The sequence below is a fragment of the Aquarana catesbeiana genome, linkage group LG07 (genome assembly GCF_042186555.1).
Source record: "Aquarana catesbeiana isolate 2022-GZ linkage group LG07, ASM4218655v1, whole genome shotgun sequence".
Lineage (NCBI taxonomy): Eukaryota > Metazoa > Chordata > Amphibia > Anura > Ranidae > Aquarana > Aquarana catesbeiana.
Window position 1 is genome coordinate 24,517,840 of NC_133330.1, and position 22,863 is coordinate 24,540,702.

General features: G+C 44.1%; 1 protein-coding gene across 2 annotated transcripts in view; it reads left to right on the forward strand.

The window, feature by feature from the left end:
- Window positions 1-22,863, forward strand: part of LOC141102792 (uncharacterized) — a 64,189-nt gene that overhangs the window by 7,912 nt on the left and 33,414 nt on the right. The window contains exon 1 of one of the 2 annotated variants that reach the window (XM_073591795.1): window positions 22,451-22,826. The exons of the other annotated variant lie outside the window; for it this stretch is intronic. The gene's annotated coding sequence lies outside the window, so the exon portion shown is untranslated. Of the gene's footprint in view, window positions 1-22,450; window positions 22,827-22,863 lie in introns of those variants that run through there. 2 annotated transcript variants of the gene reach the window in all.

The following is a 22,863-nucleotide window of genomic DNA, read 5'->3' on the forward strand; positions in this document are numbered from 1 at the left end:
ATTGCGTTTGATCAGGTTCATCCTATTTCCCCATAACAGTTGGAAAAAACAGCTGTACACCCTTGCATAGAGAGATGCTGGCAAGATACAGACGAAGCTGACATATAAAAAAAATTGGGACCAGGTACGTTTTGATCAAGTCAACCCTCTCCCTCAAGGAAAGCTTCCATTTCTTCCAGCTTGCTACTTTGGCATTGGCACACACCAATCTGCTTTCCCAATTTCGATGACCATAGTCACCAGGACCAAATTTGATGCCCAACACTTTCATTTCCTGCTGGGGCTCTGGGAAGGCATCTGGAAGTTCGAAGCTTTCACCCTCCTCACCCATCCAGAAAACTTCACTCTTTTCATGGTTGACTTTAGAACCAGAAGCCTCCGTGTACTGCTCTATCATAGAGACCACCTCCTGCGCCTCCTCCGTCCCAGAGACAATAACAGACACATCATCGGCATAGGCCACGACCTTCAAAGGCGGCACACCAGCAATGCCCAAAGGCACCCCGCACAAAGATCCACTCTCTAGCCTTCTTATGAAGGGGTTGATTGCGAATACATATAACAGGGGGCTCAGAGGACATCCCTGGCACACACCAGAGCCAACTTCAAAAGGCCGTCCAACCCAACCATTAACCAGTGGGAAGCTCTCAGCCCCTCTATATAATGTCTTCAGCCAATCTATAAACCTCCCCTGCAGGCCGTATCTACCAAGTAGCAAATACAGGTACTCGTGATTGACTCTATCAAAAGCCTTCGCCTGATCCAATGCCAGCAATTACTTTCTCCATCCAGCAGCCCTGCATCGTTCCAAAGCCTCCCGGACAGCTAAAACCGCTGAAAAAGTACTTCTACCTTGGACCGAGCAGTGCTGATGACTGGACAACAAATCGCCTGCTACTGACGACAAGCGCCAAAAAGAATCTTCGCCAGGATCTTTCTATCAACATTGAGAAGACTGATGGGGCGCCAGTTCTTAATCATTGAGGGGTCTTTACCTTTTGACAGAAGAATCACAACGGATTGCTTCATGGAGGGAGGGAGCGAACCCTCTTAGAGACAGCCGTTATAAACCTCTGCTAAAAAGGGAGCCAGAATGGACTTAAAACACTTGTAGAATTCAGCTGTCAACCCATCTGGCCCAGGCAATTTTTTGGTAGCCAGCTTCTCTAAAGCATGAACTACCTCATCCACTGAAATTGGTTCTGTCAAATCCATCAAAAGCAACGCACCGTTTCCCAATCCTGGAGTAGAATCCAGAAAGCTTTCCATCCTGTCCCGACAAAGGTCCTTTCTTCCCAGAAGGTCTGCATAATATGATCTGAAGATCTCCAGGATCCCTGATCTGGACTTCACCAGGGAACCCGTACTATCCCTCAGGCCTATGACCCTCTTAACTGCTATGCCTCGCTTACAGTTCTGGTAAGGATCAGGCGAGTGATATTTTCCATAATCCCTCTCCAGAACCAAGGAGGCATGCCGGTCGTATTGACACTTCCTAAGAAGAAGCTTCACCTCAGAAATCTCTCCTGGATCTCCTCTATACGAGACAAGACGATCAAGCTTCCTCCGCAAATGCTGGTAGGCAATGTACATACCAAGCTGCTTTTTCTTACTTATGGCCTTGAAAAGTCCAATTGCCCTTTGTTTCACAAGCTCCCACCACTCTGACTTACTGCTGCAAAAGTTCAGAATAGAAACCTGTGCCTGAAAAAAATCCTCAAAGGATTGTCTTACCTCTACATCTTCCAGGAGAGCCGAATTCAGTTTCCAGGTACCCCTTCCCCTGGGGGGAGTGTCCGAGGCATTCAGAGTCACAGACAGCATACAGAGGTCAGAGAACTCCACCGCCCTCAACTCAGGAGCCGAGAAAGCAGAGTTCTCCTTAAAAAAAAAACCTATCTATTCTACTCTGACTATTCCCTCTCTGAAATGTGAATCCCGTGCTGCCAGGGCAGTGCTTAATATTCACATCTACCAGGCCTGCTTGTCTCACCATATCTCTAAGAAAAACGCTATCGTAACCCAGCCTGTCTATGGAGCCTCTCCTGTCTTCAGGCCTAATTATGGTGTTAAAATTACCTACAAAGACAGCCTGCTGGGACGTAAAAAAGGAAGGGCTTGATCTCTGTGAGGAGGCATTTCCTGCCCCATTTTGACTGCGGTCCATAGATATTGATCAGGCGCAGGTCCTGCCCCCTAACAGAGACGTCTAAGACCATGCATCTCCCCATTTCTACCTCAATTACCCGCCGGCATGTTACCATATCGGTTTTAAAAAGGACCGCAACTCCGCTGCAGGGCTCAGCCGCAAGAGACCAAAAGGAGGGACCGCATCTCCACTCTCTTTTTGCTAGATGGACATCGGCCAAAGTATTGAGCCAGGTCTCCTGCAAAAATAAAATCTCACCATCAAACTCGCTGAGCAAAAATAAGGCAATATCACGAGCTCTTGCAGATTTAATGCTGGCGACATTAATGGTCGCCACCTTTATCGGAGTGGGAACTGCCATCAGGATGATTGGGATAGTCGTTTCTTAACCTTTACCACACTCTCATCACCAGAAACAGCTCTCTTCAGACTACGCGACTCCCCCTCATCCATGGATGATAAAGAGAAAGATAGATCTGACATCTCATCACCCGACAAAACTGAAAAAGTATTACCAAGAGGAACCCCTCCTGGGTCCGACTCTGAGGAAGAAATTACCACTTTACTTGTCTTCCTCTTCTTCTTCTTCTTCTTCTTCCTCCTAAACTTCTCCCACCCCTCATCATCCGAATCCCCCTCAACAGAGGGTGAGACATGGGATATGGACACCTTTCCCTCAACTCCTCCCCCATCGAACACCCCCACACTCCCCTGACCACGTTTGCGCTGCTGAGGGACAGGGACTGGAGGTAGAGAGGGAAGATCCGCTAAACCTGCCCCCCCAGCAGCTTCTGCTAGTCTGGAGGATCTACGTACAGTAGGATTAGGGACCACCACATGGGGGACAGACTCAAGGACCACATTACTAGGGGAAACAGAATCTGGAACAGATGTAACAGACACAGGAGGGACAGACTCAGGGACCACATCACTAGGGGAAACAGAATCTGAAACAACAGAGGTAACAAACACAAGAGGGACAGACTTGGGGACCACATCATTAGGGGAAACAGAATCTGGAACAGATGTAACAGACACAGGAGGGGCAATAACTGTTTCCGCCCTAACTTTAGCAGCCTCATCCTCTTTATCGAGCCTCTGCAGCTCAGCCATCAATCCTGGCAAGTTATGTAATGCCTCCGGGCACTGACTATAAGCATGACCGAGCTTCTGGCACAAATTGCATCGAGACTCGGTACAATCTTTGGCCAAATGGCCCAAATCCTGGCATAGTGAACACTTCTTGCGAGTACAGGTAGATGCAAAAAGGCCTTTGTCTCCACATTTTTTACAGACCTTAGGCTGACCCTGGTAGAAAATGGTCAGCCTATCCCTCCCCAGAAAAGCTAAACAGGGCAGGTCTTGAACTACATTGCCCAGCAACCCCAATTTTAGTGACACTGTCCAGGCCCCTGTCCATATCCCATGCTGATCAAGGACCTTCCGCAGTGGAGCGAGGACCTCACCATATCGGCGTAGCCATACTATCAAATCAGCCTCTGATATGGATTCGTTGCGCACCAGGATCGTCACCGATTTTATCAGAGGCTGCCTGGAAATCACCTTTGGAACCAAACCACTCCACTGCGGAAGGCCCTTGTACCTACTATACCTCTCCCAAAATAAATCCAAACCCTCAGGCTTTACAAAGGACAAATCATACTCATAACTCCCAACTGGGCAAATCAAAGCAAATATATCCAAGGCTTGAAAACCCATTTCCAAAACCAGCTCAGCCACCCTTCCCCTTACTGGTGGGGTCCCCTCCTCCTCCCACTTCAACTGAACCACATTCCTCCTCCTGTTCCTGCTAACAATCCCACTTACCATCCAACCACCAAGCCTCCCCAAATTATGAGTAACATTTAAAAAATTCCCTCCACCCTCCTTGGTGCGACTCCCCAGAACAGACGCATAACTCCCCATATTCCTCCTTGCAGAAGATCCGTCTGTGTGATTGGAAACATTTAAAACAACTTTGGCAGATAACGATTGCACAGATTCGAGATTGGATTGCACACCTGAAGAATCTTTCCTCTGCTGAGCAGGAGAAATGTCATTTTTACCTATAGCAGCCACATTAACCCCTTCACCACCATCAACACATCCTTTGCTTTACCAGTATCATTGCTGTCATTATTTTTTTGTCACATTCATAGTTCCTGCTGTGTCCTCACTCACTGCTGTCCCCATACACACATCACCTCCAGGCAGACTCTTCTCCTCCATCAGGACAGATTTTTCAGCTGAGCAGAGTGAAGGTTGTTCTAATACAGCAACAGGTGAATCATTGCAGGAGACTTCCATGGCTGTCTCCACTTCACATGCTGCACTGTGCTGATCCCCTCCACCACCTGCATCAATCAGCCCAGGTGAAGGTGAAACAGTCTCTTTGGAGCTGGCAGCCATCTTGCTTGTAGAACTACAGGTCTCAGCAGTAGCAGCAAAATCCATGTCTGGGGTGTATGATGCAGATCCATCCACATTGCTCTGGTGAGCTAATGACACCTCTGCCAGGGGTTTTCCCTCCATGTCTGCAGAGGGTTTCTCCACAGCAGAGACTCCAACAGGCAGCTGCTTGCAGAGCTCCTTCCCTTTCTGTTCCTCAGCCGGGACACCATCCACTACAGCCGGTGTGGCAGACATGTTGGAAGGAGGCAGCATGGTGCACTGGGATTTCTCCACCAGTGCTGGCTCTGCCGGTCTGTAACCCCTCTGCTCATCCTCAGGGACTTCTGCCGGTTCATAAACAGACCTGTCTGCCCTTAGGGGTGACTCCATCTGCTTGATGAACTTTAGGGTGCCATGTTCACTCTCAACCCCCTGGTTGGTTGCCGCTGGCGATTCCCCAGCCTGACATGGGGGGGGAGAGGTGCAGAGACAGATGAAGCCGGGTTGTCTGTTACCTGCGGCTGCTGATCCACAGAACTCACCGATGTCTGGCTGGTAAATCTCCTCTCATTGTTAAACTTTTCTGCAAAAGCTCCACTTCTTTCTTTCAATTTCTCCAATAATAAAGATTGTTTCTTTACCTTCTCCTCCAGCTGCTGTAACTCTGGCTTCAAAGGCTAAATGATTCTTACTCCAGGCCTGGAAATACTTGGCCCTGAAGTTTTTATGTTCAGCTTTTAAACATTTAAGTTTCTCCTCAGCCCTTCCAATTGCCTGAAAACGGTCAATGATCTTCTGTCTGTAGATATCCACATTCTCACCAGGGCCTGGACCCACAGTCAGATCCTCCACCTCCTCCTCCTCCTCCTCCTCACTAGGCCCCGTATCATCAGGGGAATCCCTTCCAGGGCCTCCCCCAGGATCAGGCATTATTCCTGGGCCAAGCTAGCAGGCAAGGCCCGGGCTTGAAAAAAGCTGGTTCTCACAGAGAGCTCTTTGGGTGTGTCCTCCTCCTCCTTTCCAATGATGACCAATGTAAGAAGCATTCTTCCCACTATCCACCAATGTAAGAAGCATTCTTCCCACTATCCACCAATGTAAGGAACATTCTTCCCACTGATCACAATGTAAGGGACATTCTTCTCACTGATCACCAATGTAAGTAACATTCTTCTCACTGATCACCAATGTAAGTAACATTCTTCTCACTGATCACCAATGTAAGGAACATTCTTCTCACTGATCACCAATGTAAGGATCATTCTTCCCACTGACCACCAATGTAAGGAACATTCTTCCCACTGATCACCAATGTAAGGAACATTCTTCCCACTGACCACCAATGTAAGGATCATTCTTCTCACTGATCACCAATGTAAGGAACATTCTTCTCACTGATCACCAATGTAAGGAACATTCTTCTCACTGATCACCAATGTAAGGATCATTCTTCTCACTGATCACCAATGTAAGGAACATTCTTCTCACTGATCACCAATGTAAGGGACATTCTTCCCACTGATCACCAATGTAAGGGGCATTCTTCCCACTGATCACCAATGTAAGGGGCATTCTTCCCATTGATCACCAATGTAAGGGGCATTCGTATTTATATGTGCGTCTAAATCTACCTCTCCTCTGAATCGCAATCCGCGTTCAGATTGTTTTTTAGAGGCGATTGACAGGCGGAGAGGAGGTGATGTGACTCCACCTTGCCGTACCACAACTGCATTCGTTTGCCACGCTTCCCCATTCCCCTGATACTCCTGGAAATGCTTAGTATCGGCACCGGTATCGGTGCAACCTTATTTTTGACCTTTACCTACTGTGCATTTTGTAATATTCTACGCATTCGCTGAATAAAAATAGTATTCAACCATAATATTTCAAAGCACATCTAAATGAGCCTCCAGAGCTTGGGTGCTGGGTGTAATCCTCGGTATCTGTTCTTAGGCTGGCCATACACAAGTCATATACGAGAACACGATGGTTGAATGAAAGAAAATGATTTCCCCATCTGCACACTTGAAGTGGATGGGGGAATTACTCCCACTGATTTATTGTATTATGACAGTGAGGAGACTTCCCCACAGTCAGAACACACTGATCATCATCACCGGCTATAGATGGCGCCACTGATCGAGAGAAAAATTTCCAACAGGCTGGTTGTACACAAGTCGATCGATAAATAAACTTGCGTACAATCAGTCTTCCCATACATGGTTTGAAATTTGGCCTGTCCCTGCTGAACCAGCCAAATTTCGATCAATTTATAGCCAGATTTAGGCCTATTTCACACAGGCTTCAGCTTGTAGAAGAGCAGTGTGAACTGCGAGCTTTGACAAAGCATTTGCAGAGCTTTCAGAGCACTGTGTTGAAGCTTTTAAAGTCCCATTCAGCTTCAGTTTGTAAATGTTGAGCACAGATCCTAATGGGAGTGCTGATTGCCACTTTAACCAATCTGCTAGCAGGCTTCAGCAGGCTTTCAGCAAGTTTCTAGAAATGTTGAAGCCTGGCAATTAGCACTCTTATGCCGCGTACACACGGTCGGACTTGCCAACGGGCTAAACTCCGTCGGCATTTCCGACGGAAAGATTTAGAACATGTTCTATATTTGAGTCCGTCGGAACTGCTGACAGAAAAAGTCCGATGGGGCATACACACGGTCGGAATGTCCGACCGAAAGCACCCATTGGACTTTTTCTGTCGGGAAGTCCGGCCGTGTGTACGCGGCATTAGAATCTGTGTTCAGCATTTACAAACTGGAGCTGAATGGTACTTTAAAAGCTTCAACGAAAGCTCGCTGAAAGCTCTGCAAATGTTTTGTCAAAGCTTGCCATTCACACTGCTCATATACAAGCTGAAGCCCATGTAAAACAGGCATCGGCAAGCCATAGGTGGAGTGATTTTTTTTGTCCTGCAACCACAGGTTGCAGGAAAGAAAAGTGCTCGATTTCCCCATCAACACAGACAGTGTTGATGAGGGAATCGCTCCCACCTTTGTGTTCTGCTGATGGGGAACCTTCCCTGCCTGTGGAACACAATGATTACTGCTGGTGGCTATAGCTGCCGACAGAGATAGCATGCAAAAAATCCAACAGGCTGTTTCTGTCGAAGACGATTAATGGGTCGACTTCAGTACAACCAGCCTGCCCATAGATGGATCGAATCTTGGCCAGTCCCTGCTGGACTGACCAAGATTCGATCCATCCATGATCCAGCATTACCCACATCTTCAATCTTTCCATCTACGCCGGAACCTTTCCCTCTCCTCTCAAACATGCACTGGTTACCCTCATACTTAGAAAACCCTTACTGACCCCCATCTGTTTGATCAACTTAAGACCCTCTGTTACTATTTACCTCCAAATTTCTTGATCGCCTTGTCCACAACCATGAGTTGCTATCTCACTGATACCACCAACCTTCTTGACCCCCTACAGTCTGGCTTCTGCCCCACAACATTCCACTGAAACGGAATCCACACGTCCTACTAAAACTCCCTAACAACCTACTAACTGCTACACCCAACGGCCATTACTGCATACTTATACTCTTGAAAAACAATGATTGATTGCAAACTGCGCTCCCTGTAAAGTGCAAGTGCAGATGACACACTCTAATGTAAACAAAGTAAATGTAGTATAAATATATGGTGTCAATAGTGATACTCATGAGTAAATATCACCTCAGTGAAAGCAACGAATAATCAAACATCAAAGCTTCAAAAATAAAATAAAAAAAAACAAAACAAGTGAAAGCAACAGTCCAAATTCAAAATGAGTTCAAAAATTAATTTCAAAAATTATATTCAAAAAATTAAATTCAAGAAAGTGTTCAAATAATGTTGAAATCAGACTTCTGGATGAATCCTCCTGGGGTTCAGCAAGGCATCAGACAACAGTGATCCACCACCAACACCAGCCACACAGCCTACTCACCAGATTGTGGTGACTCCCATGACAGAAGTCAAAGAACGCTTCAAGAACAGCCAAGGAAGCTCCACACGATCACGGCTTGGTTCAGGTGCTGGAACTCAGGTACCTCAGGTAACACTGTAACTGCTTAGATGCAAACGAACTCCCGGATAGAGATGGGTCATTGAAGACCATTAGTGCCATGTATGGGAAAAAGACGAATGAACTCCCATCGTGAAGTATGCCAAAATTTATTGGTCAGGCTAAAAACAGGCTAAAAAAGCTAAGATGTTTTTAGCCTGTTTTTAGCTTGCTTTTTTAGCCTGACCAATAAATTTTGGCATATTTCACGATGGGAGTTCATTCATCTTTTTCCCATACATGGCACTAATGGTCTTCAATGACCCATCTCTATCCGGGAGTTCGTTGCATCTAAGCATTTAAACAGTGTTACCTGAGTTCCAGCACCTGAACCAAGCCGTGATCGTGTGGAGCTTCCTTGGCTGTTCTTGAAGCGTTCTTTGACTTCTGTCATGGAAGTCACCACAATCTGGTGGTAGGCTGTGTGGCTGGTGTTGGTGGTGGATCACTGTTGTCTGATGCCTTGCTGGACCCCAGCAGGATTCATCTAGAAGTCCGATTTCAACATTATTTGAACACTTTCTTGAATTTAATTTTTTGAATATAATTTTTGAAATTAATTTTTGAACTCATTTTGAATTTGGACTGTTGCTTTCACTTGTTTTGTTTTATTTTTATTTTATTTTTCAATCTTTGATTATTCGTTGCTTTCACTGAGGTGATATTTACTCATGATATCACTATTGACACCATATATTTATACTACATTTACTTTGTTTACATTAGAGTGCGTCATCTGCACTTGCACTTTACAGGGAGCGCGGTTTGCAATCAATTATTGTTTTTCATTTTTCATCAACATTATATTGTGTTGCTCCTTAATCTATATTAGTTTAACCAGCTTCCATTAGCGCAGGTTGGTAGTTTTCACTATCTATTATACTTATACTCTTATGCCCTGTACACACGGTCAGACATTGATCGGACATTCCGACAACAAAATCCATGGATGTTGGCTCGAACTTGTCTTGCATACACACGGTCACACAAAGTTGTCGGAAAATCCGATCGTTCTGAACGTGGTGACGTAAAACACGTACATCGGGACTATAAACGGGGCAGTAGCCAATAGCTTTCGTTTCTTAATTTATTCTGAGCATGCGTGGCACTGTGTGCGTCGGATTTGTGTACACACGATCGGAATTTCCGACAACGGATTTTGTTGTCGGAAAATTTTATAGCAAGCTCCCAAACTTTGTGTGTCGGAAATTCCTATGGAAAATGTGTGATGGAGCCTACACACGATCGGAATTTCCGACAACAAGGTCCTATCACACATTTTCCATCAGAAAATCCTATCGTGTGTACAGGGCATTACTCTGAAAGTGCGATAGGTCGGTGGAGACCCAGGAAAGAGCAGAATCATGGATGCCAAGGGAGTGGAGGTTATTGAGGAAGAGTAGGTAGCCAACTGTATCAAAGGCAGTGGAAAGGTCTAATGCCCCGTACACACGATCGGGACTTTCCAACAACAAAACCGTGGAATTTTGTTCGAAGGTTGTTCGCTCCAACTTGTCTTGCATACACACGGTCACACAAATGTTGGCCAACAATTACGAACGTAGTGACGTACAAGACGTACAGCGAGCCGAGAAAAAGGAAGTTCAATAGTCATGTGATATCTCCGTTACGAACGCTAGTTTTACAAGACCGATCGCTTCCGGCTCATACTTGATTCCGAGCATGCGTGAACTTCTGTGCGACGGACTTGTGTACACACGATCGGAAATTCCGACAACAAAGTTTTGCTGGCGGAGTTTTTAAGAATCTGCTAGCCAACATTTGTTGGCGGAAAGTCCGACAACAAATGTTCGATGGAGCGTACACATGGTCGGACTTTCAGCCAACAAGCTCACATCCAACGTTTCCCGTCGGAAAGTCCGATCGTGGCACACGGATGCCACTCTCTTGGCATCCGTGACTCTGCTCTTTCCTGGGTCTCCTCCTACCTATCGCACTTTCAGAGTCACCTAAAACTATCTCCTCAGCTCCTCTTCCTCTTTCTGTTGGGGTACCCCAAGGCTCCGTCCTTGGGCATCTTCCATTCTCTCTCTACACCTTTTCCCTGGGAAAGTTGATAACCTCCCATGGCTTCCAATACCACCTCTATGCTGACGACACCCAGATCTATCTCTCCACTCCCCAGCTCACCCCTTTGATCTCCTCATGTACCACAAATTTACTGAACTATCAGGATGGATGTCACACCACTTCCTCAAAATCAGCATGTCTAAAATTGAGCTTGTAATATTTCCTCCTCCCCAATCCCCTCCCCATGACTTATAGCACATTTATTGGTCCCTCAACGAATGCCAGGGTGTTTGGTGTAATCCTAGACTCTAACCTCTCTTTCTAGCCTCACAACCAAATCCCTGGCTAAATCTTACCACCTTTATCTCTGTAACATGTCCAGAATTTGCCCCTGTAACCACTTGATCTCCAGAAGGTTTTACCCCCTTCATGACCAGAGCATTTTGTACTACTCGGCACTGCACTATTTTACTCTGACCCCAAAAAAGACAAAATTTAGGTGCCGCTCAGGTAGAGAGGTAAATTCCAACTAGACCGCTGTGAATGAAGGCAGGGACAGGGAGACTTGTTCTAGCTCCAAGCTGCAGCAATGTCAATGATCCCCATAATTAAGCCTCAAGGGTCGAAGCGAAACGCGTTAGTGCGTGGCCTGGCTGGAGTCCGGGCTGAGGCTGCCATTCATCTCACTTCATGCACATGGGTCTACTTCATGATGTTTGGCCTTTGGATCTTTTCCTTTGACATTACTGCGCTACTTTAACTGGCAATTGTGCGGTCATGCAAAAGTGTACGCAAGAGAAATTTATATAATTTTTTTTCACACAAATAGAGCTTTATTTTGGTGGTATTTGATCACCTCTGTGTTTTTTATTTATTATATAAATGAAAAAAGACCCAAAATGTAAAAAAAAAAACAACAATATTTTCTACTTTCTGTTATAAAACATATCTAATAAAATCGAATTTCGTCATAAATTTAGGCCAAAATATATTCTGCTACAAGAGTTTGGTAAAAACGAAACTGCAATTTTGGGGACACTATACTACTAGTAGTTCTGATTGTGATGAAGTTACTGATCCTTTCAGACACTATACTAGTAATTATGTTAATAAGCGACTTATAGTGGGACTGTGATAGGGCGGCGGACAATCTGGCGCTAACAGACACTGGCTGGGAGGGACACTAACTGACAATGACTTTGCTAGTGACACTAATACAGTGATCAGTGATTATACTGTACACTGACCCTGTACTAATGGCACTGGCTGCGTGACAGGAGTGATCAAGAGGGCACTCAAGGGGTTAACTGTGTGCCTAAAGAAGGCCATAGACAGTTCAAAATGGATTCAATTCATTATTTTACTCAAAATTCTACAAACAATACCCCATAATGAAAGAAATTTGTTTGAAATCTTTGCAATTTTATTAAAAATGAAAAAATGAAAAAATCCCATGTACATAAGTATTCACAGCCTTTGCCATGACACTCAAAATTGAGCTCAGGTTCCTCCTCTTTCCACTGATCATCCTTGAGATGTTTCTACAACTTGACTGGAGTCCACCTGCAGTAAATTTGGTTGATTGGACATTTGATTTGGAAAGGCACACACCTGTCTATATAAAGTCCCACAGTTAACAGTGCATGTCAGAGCACAAACCAAGCCATGAAGTCCAAGGAATTGTCTGTGGACCTCCGAGATGGGATTGTATCGAGGCACAGATCTGGGGAAGGGTACAGAAAAATTTCTCAATGAGCACAAGGGCCTCCATCATCTGTAAATGGAAGAAGTTTGGAACCACCAGGACTCTTTCTAGAGCAGACCGCCCGGCCAAAGTGAGTGATCGCGGGAGAGGGGCTTTAGTCAGGGAGGTGACCAAGAACCCGATGGTCACTCTGACAGAGCTCCAGCATTTCTCTCTGGAGAGAGGAGAACCTTCCAGATGAACCACCATCTCTGCAGCACTCCACAAAATAGGCCTGTATGGTAGAGTGGCCAGATGGAAGCCACTTCTCAGTAAAAGGCACATGACAGCCCACCCGGAGTTTGCCAAAGGGCACCTGAAGGACTCTCAAACCATGAGAAACAAAATTCTCTGGTCCAATGAAACAAAGATTTGAACTCTTTGGCCTGAATGGCAAGCGTCATGTCTGGAGGAAACCAGGCACCGCTCATCACCTGGTCAATACCATCCCTACAGTAAAGCATGGTGGTGACAGCATCATGCTCTGGGGATGTTTTTCAGTGGCAGGAACTGGGAGACTAGTCAGGATGAAAGGAAAGATGAATGCAGCAATGTACAGTGACATCCTTGATAAAAACTTCTTCCAGAGCTCTCTCGACCTCAGACCAGGTTGAAGGTTCATCTTCCAACAGGACAACGACCCTAAGCACACAGCCAAGATAACAAAGAAGGGACTACGGGACAACTCTGTGAAAGTCCTTGGATGGCCCAGACTTGAACCCGATCGAATATCTCTGGAGAGATCTGAAAATGGCTGTGCACCGACACTCCCCATCCAACCTGATGGAGCTTGAGAGGTCCTGCAAAGAAGAATGGGAGAAACTGCCCAAATATAGGTGTGCCAAGCTTGTAGCATCATACTCAGAAAGACTTGAGGCTGTAATTGGTGCCAAAGGAGCTTCACCAAAGTATTGAGCAAAGGCTGTGAATACTTATGAACATGGGATTTTTTTGTTTTTTATTTTTAATAAATTTGCAAAGATTTCTAACAAACTTCTTTCACATTGTCATTATGGGGTATTGTTTGTAGAATTTTAAGGAATGTAATGAATTTAATCCATTTTGGAATGAGGCTCTAACTTTACAAAATGTGGAAAAAGTGAAGCGCTGTGAATACTTTCTGGATGCACTGTATTGTAAAGCACTCTGCGAACTGTTGGCGCTATAGAAATCCTGTATACTTATTAAACAGGATTTTTAAAGTGCCAACAGTTTGTCCAGTGCTTTACAAAATGAAGGAAACATTACAGTTACAATACATTTTGGTACAATTTGGTAATAATAATAATAATATTAATATGTATGCACAGTAGTTCTCCATACCTCCCAATTTTTTGAGATGGGAACGAGGGACACCTATTAGCAGAAGTATGTAGGAATAGGACACGCCCCCTGTCATGACCCCCTTAACCACTTAAGGACCAGGCCTATTTTTCAAACTTGTTGTTTACAAGTTAAAATAATTTATTTTTGTTAGAAAATTACTTAGAACCCCCAAACATGATATATTTTTTTCAGACACCATAGAGAATAAAATGGCGGTCGTTGCAATACTTTATGTCACATTATATTTGCGCAGCGGTCTTACAAGCGCAATTTTTGAATAAAAAAATAAGACAACAGTAAAGTTAGCCCAATTTTTTTTTATATTGTGAAAGATAATGTTACGCCAAGTAAATTGATACCCAACATTTCATGCTATAAAATTGCGGCGGTGGCATGGCGACAAACTTTGACCCTTAAAAATCTCCATAGGCGACTATTAAAAATGTCTACAGGTTACTAGTTTAGAGTTACAGAGGAGGTCTAGGGCTAGAATTATTGCTCTCGCTCTAACAATCACGACGATACCTCACATGTGTGGTTTGAACATCGTTTTCACATGCGGGTGCGACTTACATATGCATTGGCTTCTGCGTGAGCTTGACCGGACAGGTCCATTTTAATTTTTGTTTTACTTTTTATTTTTACACTGTCCTACAAAAAAATGTTTAGGTCCCTTTTACTCCTTTTACAAGGAATGTAAACATCCCTTGTAATAGAAAAAAGCATGACAGGGCCACTTTAATGTAAGATCCGGGGTCAATAAGACCTCAGATCTCAAATTTCCACTTAAAGTGGATGTAAACCCAATGTCATCCTTTCTAAACTACTTCCATAGGGGTTATCTATAAGGATAGACATGTCTCCTGCATGTATCTTTACCTGTCAAATGTCTCCCCTCTGTCTGTTATGAGACCCGAAAAACTGCAGATTCTGTGGGCGGGTCTGTTGTCTGGAGCTCGGTGGGTGGAGTCGTGATGTCAGTAGACTCCCCGCCCACCTCTACACTCGCCTTGTCAATATGCATTTTCTCCTGTGTATTTTCTCCATTTTCTCCTGTATATTGAACTTCTGCTATGATCTATAACATCCAGTGAAAAGTCAGGAAAGTAACCAGCAGTTTAAGAAAATGCCGGGGTTATGGCAGCTATCTGCTGCCATAACCCCGGTATTTAATGTCAAAGTACCGACGTATAACAACAGCGGGCGGTCCGGAAGTGGTTAAAGGAGATATTTACGAAAAAAAAAAGATTAGTTAAACCCGCAAGTGCTTTTTTTTTTTTTTACCACTATTATGCCTTCATACCGGCTTTTACATTTATATATGCAGCTATTTAGAAATTGGATGAAAGATTTAGCACTAAAATATCCAACTTTGAGATCATATAGAATCCCTGGGTGACTCACTTTTTGCCTTCCTATCGGTAATCTTGATTTATACTCACATTCTCTGCATTCATGGTATATTTTTATTACCATGTACTACCCTGGGGACCCCGACTACCTCTCATCTCTTTCTTCCCTATCTATTCATTCTCCTGTCTAAGATTGTCTAAGATTACTTTTTCTTTTATCCTCTTTCTCTCTTCTACTTTTCCCCCTATTCTCTCTCTCCTCTTTCAATTTACTCTTTATATAGTTCTGCTCAGGGCTTTTTCTCTCAGAGAATAGGTGCAGGAACTCCTCCCTTCCGAGTCACTCCTTGTCTCCGCCCCCTACCCACCTTCAAGCAACCATTCCTTTGTCCACCCCTTACCCCTTTAACCACTTCCATACCGGGCATTTTCACCCCCTTCCTGCCCAGGCCAATTTTCAGCTTTCAGCGCTGTCGCAATTTGAATAACAATTGCGCGGTCATGCAACACTATACCCAGATGACATTTTTTAGCATTTTTTCCCCACTAATAGAGCTTTCTTTTGGTGGTATTTGATAACCTCTGCGATTTTTATTTCTTGCGCTATAAACAAAACAAGAGTGACAAGTTTGAAAAAAAACACAATATTTTTTACTTTTTGCTATAATAAACATCCCAATTTTTTTTTTTAAACTAATTTTTTCCTTAGTTTAGGCCGATACAAATTCTTCTACATATTTTTGGTAAAAAATATCGCAATAATAAATATATTTATTGGTTTGCGCAAAAGTTATAGCGTCTACAAAATAAGGGGATAGATTTATAGCATTTTTATTATTTTTTTTTTTTTTTACTAGTAATGGCGGCGATCTGCTGACAGCATGAGGAGGAAAAAAAAGCCGATCACCGGCTTATGTTAAAGGGACATCGGTCCGAAGAGGAAGGAGGCACATATGCCTCATCTGTGCCTGCCAGTGCCACCTGCCAGTGCCAGCAGTGCCACCTATTAATGCCCAAAAGTGCCACCTATCAATGCCCACAAGTGCCACCTATCAATGCCCACAAGTGCCACCTATCAATGCCTACAAGTACCACCTATCAATACCCACAAGTGCCACCTATCAATGCCCACAAGTGCCACCTATCAATGCCTACAAGTGCCACCTATCAATACCCACAAGTGCCACCTATCAATGCCCACAAGTGTCACCTATCAATACCCACAAGTGCCAGCTATCAATGCCCACCAGTGGTGCCAATCAGTGCCACCTAGCAGTGCTGCCATCAGTGTAACCGATCAGTGCCCATTACTGCCACCCATCAGTGCCCATCACTGCCACCTATCGCTGCCCATCAGTGCCACCTCATCAGCGTACATCAATGAAAGAGAAAAATTGCCTGTTTGCAAAATTTTATAACAAAATATAAAAAATATATAATTTAAAAAAAAAAAAAAATTCGGTCTTTTTCCATTTTTTTAAATAAAAACTAAAAACCGCAGAGGTGATCAAATCCCACCAAAAGAAATCTCTATTTGTGGGGAAAAAATGATAAAATTTCATTTGGGTACAGTTTCGTATGACCGCGCAATTGTCATTCAAAGTGTGACAGCGCTGAAAGCTGAAAATTGGTCTGGACAGGAGGGGGGTTTAAGTGTCCAGTAAGCAAGTGGTTAAACTACTTTTAGTTTATGTTGGAACTAAAACTCAATATTATTGCAGTATATATATATATATATATATATATATATATATATATATATATATATATACATACCATATCTTTTCTTTTGCTGCCACCATATGTACTTATGTATACTAAATTGTTCAAATCCAATAAACAAATTTGACAAGAAAGATTTAGCACAGGGAAAAGTGCTGAAACTTCGAAGCTTTTTGAAAGCTAAAAAGTACATTTTATATACAGATATATGGATCAAACCAAAATGAGGGACAAATGAGGAGGAAAGAGGGACAGGGGGACTTTGTCCCAAATCAGGGACAGTTGGGAGCTATGCTTCTCTTGTCCTGTATTGCTGGATGTAATTCTCAGTGTAATTATGTCCCAAAGCCCACACTCCCTATTAGAGTGCCCTTGTAGTCAGGCCCACAGTTGGGATCTATAGTATAACCGTATCCTGGTAATAAGACATAAAGGACTGTGATGACGTAGATTGCGGTAACTGAGGTGAGCTGATAAATAGGAGATAAGAGAAAATGAGGTCTGTGATCCCTGGAGGATTATAGGTTTTATCAGTTTACAGTACAGATATGGAAACTGAGTGTATACTGAATGAGAACAGACAGTCCCGCCAGATTAACTCTTTCAGTACAGAAGCAGGCGAGAATTTGTAGCTTTTGTTTTCTGAAGGTAGGAACACGATTTGATGAATAGTTTGGCAAGTGAAAGAGGAAGTGTTGAAATAAAGGAGACTGGAGAATAGAAACAATGTCAAGGAAAAAGAGTAACAAAAGAAACATTGTTAGAATGTTGGGAGATATTTGTTTAAGAACTCTAGGTAAAGTAAATTAACCGCTTTAGCCCCGGACGATTCGGCTGCTGAATGACCGAGTCATTTTTTGCAATTCGGCACTGCGTCGCTTTAATTGACAATTGCGCGGTCGTGCGGCGCTGCACCCAAACAAAATTGACGTCCTTTTTTCCCCACGAATAAAGCTTTCTTTTGGTGGTATTTGATCGCCTCTGGGGTTTTTATTTTTTGCGCTATAAACAAAAAAGTGCCAATATTGAAAAAAAAATCACAATATTTTGTACTTTTTGCTATTATTATTATTCAGGATTTATATAGCGCCAACAGTTTACGCAGCCCTTTACAATATAAAAGGGAGACAGTTATAATACAATACAATACAATAGGATTAAGAGGGCCCTGCTCAGAAGAGCTTACAATCTAATAGGGTGGGGCAGGTGGTACAAAAGGTTGTAACTGTGGGGAATGAGCTGGTGGAAGTGGTAGGAGATTAGTTGGAGACGTGATAGGCTTTCCTGAAGAGATGAGTTTTCAGGGATTGCCTGAAGGTAGCAAGAGTAGGGGATAGCCGGACAGGTGGAGGTAGAGAGCTCCAGAGGATGGGAGAGGCTCTGGAGAAATCCTGGAGACGAGCATGGGAGGAGGAGATGAGAGAGCTTGAAAGCAGGAGGTCTTGAGAAGAGCGGAGAGGAGGATTTGGGTGATATTTGGAGACAAGATTAGTGATGTAGCTCGGGGCAGAGTTGTGAATGGCTTTGTATGTTGTGGTTAGAATTTTGAATTTAATTTGCTGGGTGATTGGGAGCCAGTGTAGGGATTGGAGGAGAGGGTTGGCAGACACTGAGCGCTTGGTAAGGTGGATAAGTCTGGCAGCAGCATTCATGATAGTCTGAAGAGGGGAGGAGCCTATGGAGAGGCAGGCCAATGAGAAGGGAGTTGCAATAGTCAAGGTGAGAGATAACAAGGGAGTGAATGAGGAGCTTGGTGGTTTCATTTGTTAAAAAGGGGCAAATTTTAGAGAAGTTACGGAGGTGAATTCTACAAACTTTTGACAACGATTGGACTTGGGGCTGAAATGACAAGTCAGAGTCTAGGATTACACCGAGTACCCTGGCGTGAGGGGAGGGACTGATGGTTGCATTGTTGATTTTGATGGAAAAGTCATGGAGGGGGGCACGGGCGGGGGGGAATATTAATAGCTATAATAAATACCATTTTTTTTAAATAAAATATTTTTTTTTTCAGTTTAGGCCGATCTGTATTCTTCTACATAAAAATCGCAATAAGCGTATATTGATTGGTTTGCGCAAAAGTTATCGCGTCTACAAAATAGGGGATAGATTTATAGCATTTTTATTTATTTATTATTTTTTTACTAGTAATGGCGTCGATCTGCGATTTTTATCGGGACTGCGGCATTATGGCGGACACATCGGATACTTTTGACACATTTTTGGGACCATTGGCATTTATACAGCGATCAGTGCTATAAAAATGCATTGATTACTGTAAAAATGTCACTGGCAGGGAAGGGGTTACCACTAGGGGGCGATCAAGGGGTTAACTGTGTTCCCTCACTGTGTTCTAACTGAAGGGGGGAGGGGACTGTGTAGGGGAGATGAAAGATCGCTGTTCATACATTGTATGAACACTCGATCAGTCTCTTCTCACCTCAGAGAACCGGGATCTGTGTGTTTACACACTCAGATCCCGGTTCTCGCCCTGTCATGAGCGTTTGCGGGAGCCCGGCGGTCATCACGCCCGCCAGGCACTGGCATCGGCTCGCGGGGCGGAGCGATGTAACATAACGTCATTTCGCCCAGCCGTGCCATTCTGCCACAGTAAAACCGCGGTGGCTGCTCAGCAAGTGGTTAAAGGAGAAGTACAGCCAAAGCTTCCAGCAAAATCCAGTAAAGGAAGCCAGCACTCGAAATCCTTTGAAAACGATTTATTCGTACAACTTAAGACCACAAGGGGGTAACGTGTTTCGGCAAACCGCCTTGGTACAGCAGCTGCTCCTGAGCTGTCAGGGTTTTTTATTTTTTCCTCCAATCCCCCTGGGTTGAATAATAAAAAAAAAACTACTAGTGTGTACGAGACTTTAGTCTGTTGTTTTTCAAAAGAACAAACTCTCCAGCAGAATGCATCAGTTTGCAGAGTTGAGACAAACCGTTTAACTCTGGCAGGGGTGCCTACAATGATCAGCTTTTATTGAATTATGTAAAACCTTTATTCCAAAAGCAACAAAACTGTTTGCTGTGACTGATTATAAAGTGTGAGCTGGAGTTTGGCTTTAATATGTTAGTGTATTTAAATCTGCTAGTACATCTAACACTCCTCCTCCCCCTAGACTGAAAATGCTGCTGTCCAGAGGTGCCCCCCTGTGCTCCTTCATCCAGAGTGTGGGGGGGGGGGGTCCTCTAATACAGGAGGTGTGTTACTGGCCAGATCACCAGGTGAAAACAGAGGGGAATGCTTAAGACAGACTTTCTCAACCTTTTAAACACAAAGGAACCCTTGAAACAGGGGCGGACTGACCATTCGGGCACTCGGCACTGCCCGAGGGCCCCATGCCACTAAGGGGCCCCATCAGGGTTGCCAGCCTCAATAAAACCAGGGACAGTATGTAAAAATCTGTGTTTTTTAAAAAATCCCAATATTATAGCTGCCCCGCCTTTCCAGTATTTTTTTAGTGTGTGTATATGTATTGTGTGTGTATACTGTGTGTGTATACTGTGTGTGTATATTGTGTGTCTGTGTGGATACTGTATGTATGTGTATACTGTGTGGCCCCATAATCTATTGCCTGGGGGCCCCATAATCTCCTATTGCCTGGGGGCCCCATAATCTCCTATTGCCCGGGGGCCACATAATCTTCTCCTATTGCCCGGGGGCCACATAATCTCCTATTGCCCGGGGGCCCCATGAGTTGTCAGTCCGCCCCTGCCTTGAAATATCTTTCCGGTCTCAGGGAACCCCTGCTATCTACAACTCATGATACATTAGTGTGATGGTCAGGGGGGAAGAATTCTCCTTACACTTGTGGTCATTGGGAAGAATTACCCCTCCCCCCCCCCCTTAGGCCTGATTCACACCTATGCAGGTCGCAGTTTGCATATTGCAGGTGCATTTTGCTTTTTTCAATACACAATTTTGATCCATTGAAATCTATTGAACAAAAAAAAGAGAAAAAAAATCCCTGGCCCTTTCCATAAAATGCACAGATGTGAACTACATCCATAGGAAGCCATGTTACATAGACTGTAGTGTATTCCTGCAAAACTGAAAATGCACTAAAAAATGCAAAGGTGTGAACCAGGCCTTACATATACAGTGGAACCTTGGTTAGCGAGTAACGCGGTTAACAAGCGTTTTGAAAGACGAGCAACTTTTTTTTTTAAATTCTGACTTGGTTTGCGAGTGTCGTCTTGCAAGAATTCAAGCTAATGGGGTGTGCAGTGCCGCATTTGGAGGTGCGGGGGGCGCCAGTGACACTCGTAACGGTTCGGAGCCGTTTGGAAATACTCGGAATTACTCGGAAATACTCAGTTCCCGAGTGTTTCCGAGCCTTTCTGAGTTCAGCCGAGCTGTCCCTGAGTATTTCCGAGGCTCTCCGGCACCCCCCCCACCTCTGGCCACATGTGGTACTGCATGCAATAGAAGTCAGTGCGGAACGAATTATCTTTGTTTCCATTGACTTCTATGAGGAAAATCGCTTTGATATGCGATTGCTTTGGTTTACAAGCATTCTCCTGAAACGGATTATGCTCATACTCCAAGGTTCCGCTGTATCTAAAAAGATCAGTGGTGTGTCAGTGGGATCTTATCTGAGAGGCAGAAATTGGTCATTGCTCAAGAAACCCCTAAGAACCTCTGGAGGAACCTGAGTTGAGAAAGCCTAGCCTAAGGGCCAAGCCACACTACATGCAGTCCAGTGCGTTTTTTTTTTCTGCATCAAAAACACATGGAAAGTAGGTTATATTGAATCCAATGGGCATAGTTCACACCATGTGGTCAGTTCTAGGGCGTTCCAGTTCCAGAAATAAAAAAAAAAAAAGTAGAACATGCTGCATTTTTCCTGCACTGGACTGTACTGGAACGCGGTAAAATGCATCAAAAATGCACTGGAATGCGCTGGAACACATCAAAAACACTTTGTACCCCAGTACAGTAAAAAAAAAACAAAAAAAAAAAAAAAAACAAAAGAAGAAAAAAAAGAAGCATAAAAAGCATCTGGAATGCATCCGGAAACATCAAAAACACATCAAAAACACACATGCAGAAACAGGATGGATCTGGAGCAGTGGCGGCTTTTTTGGGAGGGCAGCAAACAAACGCTGTCAAAAACGCACATACATTTGCATACCTCCCAACTTTCTGAGATGGGAATGAGGGACACCTATCAGCAAAAGTATGCAGGCATAGGACACACCCCTTGCCACGCCCCCTTAAAGGAGAATTGTACAAAAAAACAAGATTGGTTAAACCCACGGGTGCTTTTTTTTACTACTACTATTCCTTTATATTGGCTTTTGGGATTTACAAATGCAGAAATTTAGGAATCAGATGAAAGGTTTAGTGCTGGAAAACACTTTTTGGTAGATAAAAAGTGCATTTTATATACAACTATATAGATCGGACCAAAATAAGGGACAAATGAGGGGGAATGAGGGACAGAGGGACATTGCTCCAAATCAGGGACAGTCCCTCGAAATCAGGGACAGTTGGGAGCTATGGGTTTATTTTACATGCCCTTTTGATGGGCTCCCATTGAAGTCTATAGGGCCAAAAACGCCCGCTCTTTAGTTGCCACCACCAACAATGCAAAGCCGGTTCTCTTTGTCGTTAATAAGTTACAAAGGGACAATTCCGATGGTATCACCCAGCTTTGGCTCTCCCTCGGATTACAGGGAAGAAGCCTTGTGGCGTCTTCTATTCACCTGGGTATTCCTGGACCATGCAGCAGCAGCAGAGCTCAGGGAACGCCTCTGTTTGCACAATTTCTCCTCGTCTCCAGTCTGATTTGCATGAAAAGTTACACTACAAATTTGACACCGGTAACTCCCGTGAACTGGAGGACAATTGCTGCGCTCGCTGGGACAGGCAGGACTTGTCCTCCAGAGCGGACACAGGTGTAAGGTGTATAGACAAAGGAGACCATTGAGCTCTCGGATTGTCCATCCCTGGAGGCTGCTGAGACTGAGCCCGTTCTGCTTCCAAGCTGGAGGTAAAAGATTGCAAGGCAGCAACTGAGTAGGATACTAATGGAGCAACACTATTAGAGGTAAGTACTTTTTCTTTATTCTCCTTTTTTTTTTTTT